Source organism: Varanus komodoensis, unplaced genomic scaffold, assembly GCF_004798865.1.
Source record: "Varanus komodoensis strain SLA01 unplaced genomic scaffold, ASM479886v1 scaffold111, whole genome shotgun sequence".
Classification (NCBI taxonomy): Eukaryota; Metazoa; Chordata; class Lepidosauria; order Squamata; family Varanidae; genus Varanus; species Varanus komodoensis.
In genome coordinates, this window is record NW_025335321.1 from 867,114 (window position 1) to 879,149 (window position 12,036).

The window sequence follows — 12,036 nt, forward strand, 5'->3', positions numbered from 1 at the left end:
GCTGTCAGTGTTTTTAAGGCAAACGGGTATTTGCAAGGGGGCAGGGTGGGGGTGGGGGAAAGAAAATGGGTGAGCAGCTCAAGCAAAAAGGTGTTTCTTTTCTTTTCTTTTTTATTTTTGGGATGTCTTTCTTTCTCTCTCTCTCTAGAGCCTTCAAAGTGTATCAACTGCCATATGCACTTCCCATATTTGGCACTTTATTTTCTGGCCTTACTTCACACAAGATTTTTACTTACTTACAATGATTTGTAAAGAATTTTGGTAACCTGCAGACCTCTTGTTCAACTGAAAGTCACATGCAAATAAGCTGACTGGACATTTATACCACAGAAGGGAGCAGGTGTGGTGCTGCATTCCGGCCAGTAAATTTCTTGTTTTGGCTATTTCATCGAGGAAAAAATAAATGAAAATCTAGGCAGTTTCTGTACATAGAGAGAAGGGAGAAATGGCAAGGAGAAATAAATATTTGAAAGGGAATATATTAATTGCTAAATATTTTATTCGTAAAGGGTCAATAACTTGGCAAGAGAAATTTGCGTATTTGTATAGTTTTGTCTGAATGAACTGAGAAGCGTGTGGATGTTTGTACATATTGTATATACTAAAACAGAAGTGCATGAATTCAAGGAAAAAAAAGAAATGAAAAAGCAAAGCATTAGTGGCTTATGGTCTGTAAAATGAAACAAAAACTTTATTTCACTATAAGAAACTTTATTTTAAATGTTCTTTAGAAGAACATTTTGCTAAAGCATGACTAAACTGCAGAAGCAAAAGAGCTAATGTATTTAGACTTAGGAAAAAGGCAAAGTAACATTACTTTTAAAAAAGAGATATGTTTACATTTGATTTTGGCTACCAGGAGTTTATTTAATTTTGTTTTAATTTTCTTGGTTATCTTTTTTCTTTTATATTTAATTTCTCCTTTTTTGCCAATGGTGCCAAGTAAAGTGAATGCTAATATTGCTTAAGAAAAAATTGTTATTTTGCAAAGCAGATAATCATAAGAATACAAAATTGTATCTAGCTTAACAAACACCATACACTCACTCCAATAAAGAACACTTAGAATGAGCATAAGCTAAAAAATAAAGCAAAAAGAAATAGTATGAAAGTAGAAAAATGTTTCACATGTCCATATTTCTGCTGGAAGTCAGACAATGTACTAAAATTGCACAAAATTTTAAAAATGCATAAAAAATTAAAAGATGCAAGCAGGTTTTGTAGGGGTGTCATGGTATATTGCTATTTCCACATAGAGAGGAGCCAAAGAAATGTTTGAAAATTGTCATTTCAGTAATGTGAGTTGTAGACTGCAGAGAGGGAGGGGGGAAGACTGATGGCTTACCACTCTGCTGTGCTGGAAGGGGGTGCAGGAGGTCAGGTCAGAGGCAGAGCAGCCCGGGAGTTGTCGCCCCCCCCCCCCGCGTGCATCTTGCCGGTGCCAGCTGAAATGCTCCCGGTTGCTCAATCTGACCATTAGGCCATTGGGTTGGTGGAACCAAAATTGCTTTTGCTTGATCCCAGCCACGAGGTGACACTTTTAGTCTTACCTAGAGGCTCTTTGTTAAGCCTGAAAACACAATTCTGGTCAGTTTTTGAATTGGTGTCTTTAAAAAATACTGAAACACACAAAGATTGTGGCCAAAACCCATGAACAAAAACCAACCTGGGGTCAGGGCTCTTGGTGCCTTCTCTGTCATTATAATTGTGTCTCTCTTTCTAGTCACTTCTTTTCACTGCCAGGACTGAAAATGACTGTTGTGTATCTGCTGAATGATGCTCATGCTCTCTGTACATTTGTTCATTGCCACTTCAGGGCCCAATTCAAGAAGCAGGAAATTCACATACAAACTAGGATGCCAAAGACATTTGGCTCCCTCCACACTTGCCTGGAGGCCACCCTCTCAGGCCAGGCCTTCCGGGGTCACTGAACAAGGAGGCCCTTTGCACATGAAGCAAAGGGGAGAGAGTGCAAGAAGGGACTCCTTTGGCCGGCTCTCCAGCTGTGTTCAAGCAGCACACTTCTTGTCTCCTTTAGAACTGACCCTGCACTTTGCCCTCACAAGAGTAATGACCTCCATGGCCATTCCTGAGCAGGTCTCGGTTTGTCTGCGGGTTTTCAGAGTCTCTCTCAAGGTGTCGCACCATTCATCCTTCCAGATCTACAGGCTGGTGGAGTGTTGGGCATCTGGCAGGCAGACCCTTGATGTGCTGTGCTGGATCTCAGCCCACTGTGCAGGCAGACCTGCTGGTGCCCACAAGGCAGCTGAGGCTCACGGCCTTGTCCCTTGCTGAGTCCAGCAGAGACCCAGCCAGGTCCCCGCTGGAATGAAGCTGTCTGCTGACACACGTCTGAGACATGCCAAAATAGCTTCTCCTTTGGGCATGGCCCTGAGGTTTTGGCACGTTCCCTCTACAATGTCTCCCAAGACAGTATCAGATTTTCCCCTTCTCCCTTCCCTGGGTTGTGGGACTCAGGAACAGGGAGATCCCTTGGGCCTCCTTCCTGCTAATAACCGAGCTTTCAGAGCTCCAGGGATCAAGATCCTCTTGTGTCTCCCCCAAAAGCAGAGTTGCTCCTTTGTGTGACATCACGTGTGACAAGAAAGATCCTGTGTGAACGAAATAAATAATATAACATGAACCCCCTCTATGTTTGCACGCATAATGGCAGTTCCACACAGTAGTCGGTGCCCAAACAGAGGGGAGGGGGTCCCCAAGACTTGCATGTAAACCTAGGATAGATGTCTCTTTTTGTAAGTTTTATTTTTGTAACTGTGCATGTTAAAAGCATCACTGACTCAATGGATCTGTTGAAGAACTCAGCTGCTGGAACCATGCAAAATGTTTTGAATTGCCCTTAAAATATGGAAAATGTTTTCTGAATGCTTTATATTCTTTCTGCTGTAAATTAAAAAGAAGAAAATTTCCCCACGTGAAGTGTGTTTTTTCCCTATCTATTCTTGCCTCCATCTGGATCCGCAATGCATGGGGTGGGATTCGCAGCACTGGAACCCAGCACCTGGAAAGGAGTTCAGAATGGGGGACAAAGAGCGGGAAGGCACGTTGTGGAAAAGGGGCCAGAGGAAGCAGCCCAGGCTCTGTGGCCATTTCTCACTTGCCCTGGACAGGCCTTCAGCACCCTAACACAGTGTGGCACAACGACGATCCAGTACTAGTTGCAGAGCTGTTGGCTTTGGGGAGAAAGCCCCAGAGCACAAGGAGACAAGGCGAAGAAAGCCTGAGCTTTGGAAGCAGGACACTTCGAGGTCGGCTGTCCTTCATGGCTCAGACACAGTTTTGCTTTCTCAAGGAATGTAAGTGAATTTCCACACCTAAGGGCTGAATTCCCTTTGGGTCTCTCCTGGTGCAGATTAGGTGACACTGTTGTCAAGGTGGAGAAAGCATGGAGGGCGCCTGGAGGAAAACAGTTCTGTGCAAAACATTATAGCAAAGATTGTTTGTTTGTTTGTTTGTTTGTTTTATTAAAAGCTTTTCCATCCCAAACATAGTAAGATATTATTATTATTATTATAACATTTCTATGCCGCCCCTTGCCGAAACCTCGGGGCGGCTTACAACACAATAAAATACATTGAAATACAATAGAACATAATAAATTACCATTAAATACAAAAATACAAAAAATACACTGAGTTACAAATATAAAATTAAAATTATCAGTATAAAATAAGTAAATAAAAATATAGGAGGAGAAAAGAGAAGGAAGAAGAAGTTGCCCTGGCCAGATCATATGTTTTAACAATTAAAATGATCTTTAAATAAAAAGGTCTTTACCTGGCGCCGAAAAACCAGTAACGACGGTGCCAGGCGGACCTCTTTGGGGAGTGAATTCCATAGGTTGGGCGCCACCGCAGAGAAAGCCCTCCTCCGAGTACTTACTCTCCTAATTTCTTTCATGGAGGGTTCCCGGAGAAGGGACTCTCCCGCAGATCTCAAAGGGCGGTCGGGCATATACGGACGTAAGTGCTCGTTCAGGTAGTCAGGACCCAAGCCGTTTAGGGCTTTATAGGTCATAATCAACACCTTGAATTGGGCCCGGGCTTCAATGGGAAGCCAGTGAAGTTGACGGAGGACTGGAGTCATGTGAGCATAACGCCCCATCCCTGTCAGTAACCTGGCAGCTCTATTTTGCACCACTTGAAGTGTTCGGACCGTCTTCAGGGAAAGCCCCACGTAAAGCGCGTTACAGAAGTCTAGGCGGGAAGTCACCAGCGCGTGTGTCACCGTCGCCAGGCAGTCGTACTCCAGGTAGGGGCGCAACTGATTAATCAGCCGAAGCTGAAGGAAGGCGTTCCTCGCCACCGCTGTCACCTGAGCTTCCAAAGAAAACTCCGGGTCGAGGAGTACTCCTAAGCTGCGGACCTTATCCCTAAGAGGAAGTGTTGCACCATTCAGGACCAGGTCAAATCCACCCTCTCCGAAACCCGATCCGCCAACCAACAGGACCTCCATCTTGTCTGGGTTGAGTTTCAGTTTATGAGAGGGGCATACAAAATTATGCCTGGTGTGATGAAAATCTCCCTCTCATACTACTAGAACCCAATATTTATTTATTTATTTGTTTATCAATTTATATCCTGCCTTTTTCCTACAAAGGACTCAAGGCAGCTTACATCATTCTCCTCCTCCATCTTATCCCCACAACAAAGACCCTGTGAGGTAGGTTGGGCTGAGAGCCTGTGACTGGCCCAAAGTCACCCATGGCTGAGCGGGGACTAGAACCCAGGTTGTCTGAGTCCCAGTCCCACGCTCTTAACCACTGCGCCAGACTGGCTCTCATGAACATCCCATGACACTACTTGGGGAGGAAGTTAATGCAGACAAAAAAGTCCGTTTTCAGCCAGCACAGAGTTAAGGCACAGTCAGTCTGGGCAGTTTTAAAACCAGAGCAATCCATGGTGGTTCTCCATGCCTGCTAGTCATGAAAACGGAACACCATCCCCAGGCTCAGAGGCAATATACTGGGGAGCAGAGCAGGAAGTGCTGTAGAACAAGGATTCAACAACACCCCTTCTTCGGCACCCCTTCTTTGGCATGGCCGGAGAGCATTCTGACTGATGGCACTTCTGCAGATGTGCTGCTGATGTTATGTGCCATCAAGTCGTCTCTGACTTATGATGACCCTGTGAATGAAAACCCTCCAAAATGTCCTACCCATGACAGTCCTGCTCAGCTCTTCTAAATTCAGAGCTGTGGCTTCCTGGATGGACCCCACACTTGGTCTTCCCTTTTGTCTTCTGCCTTTGGATTTCCCTAGTGCGATCGTCTTCTCCAGGGAGTCCTGCTGTCCCGTGATGCTATCAAAGTATGACAGCCTCAGTGTTGTCATTTGTGCTTCTAGAGAAAGCTCTGGCTTGATTTGATCCAGGACCCACTTGCTTGTCTTCCTGTCAGTCCAGTATTTGTGGAGCTCTCCTCCAGCACCACGTGCCGGACACACCCACTTTCTTCCCATTGCCTTTCTTCACCGTGCCGCTTTTACACCCAGATGTAGTGATCAGGAACACAGCGGCTTCCTTGACCCTGGTCTCTAGCAAAAGACGTTATACTTGATCTTCTCTAATTCCTTCATTGCTGCCCATCCAAGTCTCAGTTCAGTCTTCTTTGAATTTCTTGGGTGCAGTTAGCAATTTTACTGTGGACACTTAACTAGGACTGAGTTCCCCCAGGACCCACCAGTTTCACTTTGGATTGCATGCCTCTGGTTGGCTCGGGAATCAGCATCCATGAATGCAAGACTCCCCCAGCTGCAGGGCTGTGTCCAGCTGCAGCCAAGGGCAAGTATGTCAGAGCCTGTCAGCCAGAGGACTGGTACATGGGAGCAGCCCACTAGGACTGGAGTCCCACATTCTGCATTTGGAGTCCTGAGTCTCTGCGAGGCCCTCTGCCCCACCACTCTGCTGTTAAAATAAGGGCCCAGGGTCCCTGAGGGTCTGGGAGGCAATGGGACTTCTGAATTAGCTGGCTTCTGGCCCACGTTCTGCTTCCCCCACTTTAATCTTTCTGCTTTGGAGTTTTCAATGAAATCAAATGCCCTTCACTGACATGTCCATACATTCTAAAGTGCCCCTGGGGGATGGGATTCCTTAATGACACCCACAGGGAGACAATCAGACATGGATTGATTAGCATTTGTGTAAATTTGTTGTTGCTGTTAGTCCTGTGAGCCTGAGGCTCAGATCTGCTAAGTAGATCTCAACAAGCTGCTTGAGAATAAGCACCCCCCCCCCCCCAAGCAATGGGATTTCCAGGAAACAGAGAAGGTCAGGGAAAAGTGAAGCAGCATGGGTCACCTGTGCAGCTCCAGCAAGGTGCCCCTTCTGCCCCAGTCCCAGCCAGGCCTACAGTCACAAACAACCACAGCCCTGCAAAGCTGTTGGGAAGTACAAAATGAGCACAGGAAGGATGGCAGTGACAGGACCCAGGACAACACATGCGACGCTTCCCTTGTGAAATGCTCGGCTGAAAGGGAACCATCAGGAGGGCAATTTGCAAACATCTAGGATCTGAACATGGACCACCCCTTGCCTGGCCGGCATTAGCAGATCTCCAGTGATGTGGGCTGCAGCAGAGACCAGCGTTACTCTCCTGCCAGAAGGACTGAGCTGCCATTGCCCAGCAGGGGCTGACTTTCGAGACAGTGGGAGCACGAAGTGCCCCATTAGTGCCCCTCCCTTTGCCCCATCTAGTCCCCCACACCGGCCAGTAGCGAGGAAATAGTCCAGAGATCCACAGATTATGCCATTTTAGTGGGTATTAACTGCAAAACTGCACATGCTCAGGGCTCCTTCCTGCCTGCCTTTTTCCCCAAAGCTCTCTAAAGGACCTGGTCCTTGGGCTGACATCGCCAAGCCGTCAAGTCCAGCGAGGGTCCCGGCTGGCACTGGGAAGGGGGTCTTTGGGCGGGGCTCCTCGGAGCCTCAGCCAATACACGGAAGGCGGGAGCATGGCAGCCCCTCCCTCCAGGCCGGCGCACTTCTCCATGGAGGGCGCGGAGCTCAATGGAGGGAGGGCAATGCTGCCCTTCGACAGGTTGGCCCACTGACCCGCCTTCTGGTTCTGCATCCCTGGACCCCTGGCTGGAGTGCAGAACTGGCGTGAGGGGGTGCAGTTAAGCTGCTACCGTAGCTGCGAATGGCCTCAGTTTATATCCAGCACAAAACGGAGGCGTGAGGCACAGCAAGAGCCAGGGGGTCCACCGTGCGGAGCCAGCCCAGCCCCTGATAGGCGAAGGGCGTACGAGTGAGGAGGGGAAGGCGCGGCTGACCTGCGGGGCGCCCCTCTCCAGGCGGGGATGTAGCCGCTTGGGCGCCCCGCTCCGCACGACTCCCGCCGCGGGGGCGTGCGAGGGCCGCCTCGCCGCGTGCGGCGCCGATAAGCCGCGGGAGCCGCCCCGAGCCTCGGGCTCTCCGCCTCCGCCCGCCCCGCCCTTCGCGGCTCCTCCCGCAAAAGCTCCCAGGCGGCGCGCCGTCAGGCCGGCAGGACTGGAGCGCGGCGGCGGCGGCACAGCAGCATGTGAGTTCGTGCGGGGAGCGCGGAGCCTGCGGCGCGGCTCGGGGCTCCAGACCCAGCCCCGCAGTTGCCTCCGGCCAGCGCCCTGCCCGGCTCGCCCGGCCGCGCGCCTCCCGACGCGGAGCTGGAGGAAGGCGAGGCGCCCGGGCCTGTCCCGCGCAGGCGTGCTTCCTCGGCGCCAGAGCCGCGGCCAGTGCGCGCGGGAGGGGCGGAGAGGGCCCTGAGCGCGTCCGGAGGACCTTTTGGAACCGGGCGCCCCCCCGCCCCGCCCGCCCCGCCTCGCCTCTGGGACGCGGGACGGGAGACGGCCTTGTCAGGACGCGCCGGTCGCCTGGCCTCGGACTGTGCTGCTTCCATTTCGATGCCGCCCTTTTACTCTGAAATGAAGTGCCGAGCAGGGTCGCTGGGCCTTTTTCCAGAGGAGGTGCGGCTCGGCTGGGGGCCCGGGAGGTGGCCCCTGAGAAAGAAAGGGCAGCCCTTCTGTGTAGACCCTCCTGAGCACTCGTGAGCCCTGCCCTCCTGGCAATGGCCCTGACTCCGTGTTCTCCCCACAGCGGCTTGAGGGAGATCTACAGGGGGGCCAGATGAGGTTGGCTTATGGGGGCACAGACTGGACCAGGGGTCCTCAAACTTTTTGAATAGGGGGCCAGTTGAAAGGTGCCAGCGATGGGCGCAGGGCACCAAGGCGGTGCGGGCGTGGGGCACGTGCGCATGCGCAGAAAGGCAGGGGCATGTGTGCACAGAGAGCCTTTTCTCCCAATGAGTACAAAACGATATCCCTGCGAGCAAGCCGGTGCCTCTGGGCTGGCTTGCTCACAAGGAGATCGTTTTAGACTCGCTTGGAGAAAAGGATCTCCCGGCAAGGCGCTGGCCTGCTCACAAGGCAATCCTTTTCTCTGAGCAAGTCCAAAGTGATTTCCGTGTGAGCAATCTGGCACCTTGCCAAGCTATGGCGGGCAGGATGAATGGGCATGGCGAGCCAGATCCAGCTGGGCTGTAGTTTGAGGACCCATGGATTGGAATCATCTCCCTAGAAGTTGAGGAGCTCCTGAGGGTCCCGGATGTTACAAAGGCACGGGGCCCTTGTGGGCTACACCTGAGTATCCTTCAGGAATCGGCAGGGGTACTCCTGCATACATTGGCCTACATTTTTGAGGCCTCATGGAAAACGGGAGAAGTTCCAGAGGACTGGAGGGTGACATCAGTGGTACCAGTCTTCAAAAAGGGTAGCAGCGGGGAACAAGGGGAATTATAGGCCAGTTAGCCTTGTGTCCATTCTGGGAAAGATGATAGAAAAGCTCATAGTAAGGAAAGCTCTAGAAACCCTCTAGGGAAGTGGCTCAGTTAGCAGCCATGCAACACGACTTCCACAAAAATAGGTCCTGTCAGACAAACCTTGTGGAATTCTATGACAAAGTTTTGAGGTGACCAGACAGAAGGGACAAGGTATATATGGGTTACTTGAATTTTGACAGGGCCTTTAACAAGGGCCTGCATGACATCCTGGCTGAGAAATTGATGAGCTTCTGGATAGATCAGTGCACTGATCGATGCAATCAGGGACCACAAGCAGGGGGTGACTACCAGCGGGGAATCAGGATGGCGGCTGGTGATGAGCGGGGTTCCCCAGGGATCAGTTCCTGGACAGGTTCTGTTCAACCTCTCTCTCAATGACCTCGAGGGGTCTGCTGACTAAATTCACAGATGATATCAAGGTGGGGGTGTAGCCACAAGTGGGGAGCAGGTACTCCAGGTCCAAAAGGACCTTGGACAGACTGTGGAAATGGGCGGGAGACAGCAGGATGATGTTCAACACAGATAAGTGCAAGGTTTTGCACTTGGGACTCAGGAATAGGTGCCATGGGTACAGGATGGGGGACAAGTGGCTGGAGAGCAGCACTTGTGAAAGGGACCTTGGGATACTTGTTGACAGCCGGCTGAACATGAGCCAGCCGTGTGACATGGCATTTAAGAAGGTGAATGCCACCTTGGACATATAACTAGAGGTGTGGCTTTCAGCTCAAGGGAGGTGTTACTGCTCTATAAGACTCTGGTATGCCCACAACTGGAGTGCTGCATCCAGTTCTGGGCTCCACATCATAGGAGAGACATAGCTAGGCTAGGATCAGTTCAGCACAGACTCAAGGATGGTAGCCGAATTAGGGGGATGACATATAAGATGAGACTGAGGGAGCTCGGTCTTTTCCGTCTGGAGAAGAGGAGACTCAGAGGGGATCTTACAGTCACAAATAGTTATGTGAAGGGGTGTCACACAGTAGAGGGTCGTGACCTGCTCACCTCTGTGGTGGAGGAAAGGACATGTTCCAGTGGAGCAAAGCTCAAGAAACTGGGTTTCAGGTTGGATGCCAAGAAGTACTTCCCAGTGGTTGGACCCCTGATGGGCTTCCATAGGAAAGATTAAACAGCCACATGTTGGGGATCACATTTGCAGAGCCGGCTGGAGCCGGGGAAGGGGGGAGACTTGATGGCCCAGGAGATCCTTTCTGACTCACTTTGTTTCTGTGTAATGCCAGCCACGCTTCTCAGTTTGCTGTAAGCCCAGCAGAGTGGACCGAGGATGGGCAGGGTATGGCCTGAGGCCTGGGAGACAGCATGCTTGGCAATTCTCTTGGTTGCCACAACATACATATTTTTCCATCTTGCGCACCAGGAAAGCTTCCACAACTTTCACTCTTCTCCTTTTTTGCAAATTTTGGTATCTTCTCCCTTTCTTGATTGCCCTTTTGTCTCTTTTTCAGAGTTGCACAGTCTGTCATGTAACACAGTGTGTCTTTCACAGTGAGTTGCTCACTAGTCTCTTCCTGATTTGAGACTTTTTCACTGCTTCCGCGGGTGCAGAGTGTTTTCTAGGTCTTCTGCGTCTAGCTGTCACCCTGTTCCGGCGAGTTCCCTTGCTTTCCCTTCCCTCGGGGTTCTCTTCTGCCGCCTCAGCTTGCTGCTGCTCTTCTTGCTTCTGGACTACACTTAGCTGTTGCAGCTCCTCTGCTCTGCCTAGAAACTCTTCATTTTCTTTTTTAGTTGTCCAGAGCGGGGACACTCGCAGCTCCAGTGCTCTTCTAACAGGGCTACTAGCTTGCACTTGTTGCATGTGTTGGCCATGTCGCTCTCAGGTAAGAAAACAAACACTGCACAGTTGTTGCAGGTCACCAGCACTGTGGGGTCCTTGGCCCATTGTTTGCACAACCTTAGTGATCTGTTTGGGCTTGCTGTGACAACTAGTGCTTTCTCCTGTCTTCACTAAATGTTAGCAACATGGTTCTAATAGTAAATGGGAGTGTGTTACAAGGAGGAAAACGTGTGTGTGTGGGTGGGGGAAACTAAGCTGAAAAGAAGAGGGGAAATGTTAGGGACCTCCCATATCAAACACCTCTTTTCTTTCCCTGGGATATTGCTCTGTCCACTTGTTCTGTGGGATCTTGGCTGGTCACAGCCCAGCCCTGCCTTGCTCTGCTCGGAGTCAGGAACCAGAGTGTAGTTAGGCTGACACTAAAATCCTAAGCATATTTCCTTAAAGCAGATGCCCTTGTGTACAATGGGACTTACTCCTTATTAACTCTATAGCAATATTGCAGTTGCAACTTGAGACACATTTGTTTGAGAGTAAGAATGACAACCCACTCCAGTATCCTTGCCATGAAAACCCCATGGACAGTACCAAAAGGCAAAAAGATATGACACCGGAAGATGAGCCCCTCAGGTCGGAGGGTGTCCAATGTACTACTGGGGAAGAGCAGAGGGCTAGTACTAGTAGCGCCAGAAATAATGAAGTGACTGGGTCAAAGCTGAAAGGACACTCAGTTGCTGATGTATCTGGTGGTGAAAGGAAAGTCCAATGCTGTAAAGATCTATACTCCATAGAAACCTGGAATGTAAGAACTATGAATCAAGGTAAGCTGGACGTGGTCAAACAAGACTGAACATCGACATCTTGGGAATCAGCAAACTAAAATGGACAGGAATGGGTGAATTTAATTCAGATGACCAGCAAGTATACTACTGTGGGCAAGAATCCCTCGGAAGAAATGGAGTAGTCTTCATAGTCAATAAAAGAGTAGGAAAAACCATACTGGGATACAATCTTCAAAATGGCAGAATGATCTCAGTTTGAATCCAAAGCAAACCATTCAACATCACAGCATTCCCAAGTCTATGCCCCAACCACTGGTGCTGAAGAGGCTGAAATGACCAGTTCTATGAACACCTACAACACCTTCTAGAATTAACTCCAAAAAATGATGTTCCTATCATCATGGGGGATTGGAATGCTAAAGTAGGAAGCCAAAAGATAACCAGAATAACAGGCAAGTTTGGCCTTGGAGTACAAAATGAAGCAGGGCACAGGCTGGCAGAATTTTGCCAAGAGAATATGATGGTCATAGCAAACACTCTTTTCCAACAACCCAAGAGATGACTCTACACATGGACATCACCAGACAGTCAACACAGAAATCAGATTGACTATGTGCTCTGCAGCCAAAG

General features: G+C 49.9%; 1 protein-coding gene across 1 annotated transcript in view; it reads left to right on the top strand.

Annotated features, from left to right (window-relative positions):
* The first annotated feature begins 11,850 nt into the window (after positions 1–11,850).
* Positions 11,851–12,036, top strand: part of VAMP3 (vesicle associated membrane protein 3) — a 16,232-nt gene continuing 16,046 nt past the window's right edge. Inside the window, exon 1 of the mRNA XM_044420873.1 lies at positions 11,851–11,862. The gene's annotated coding sequence lies outside the window, so the exon portion shown is untranslated. The remainder of the gene's footprint in view (positions 11,863–12,036) is intronic.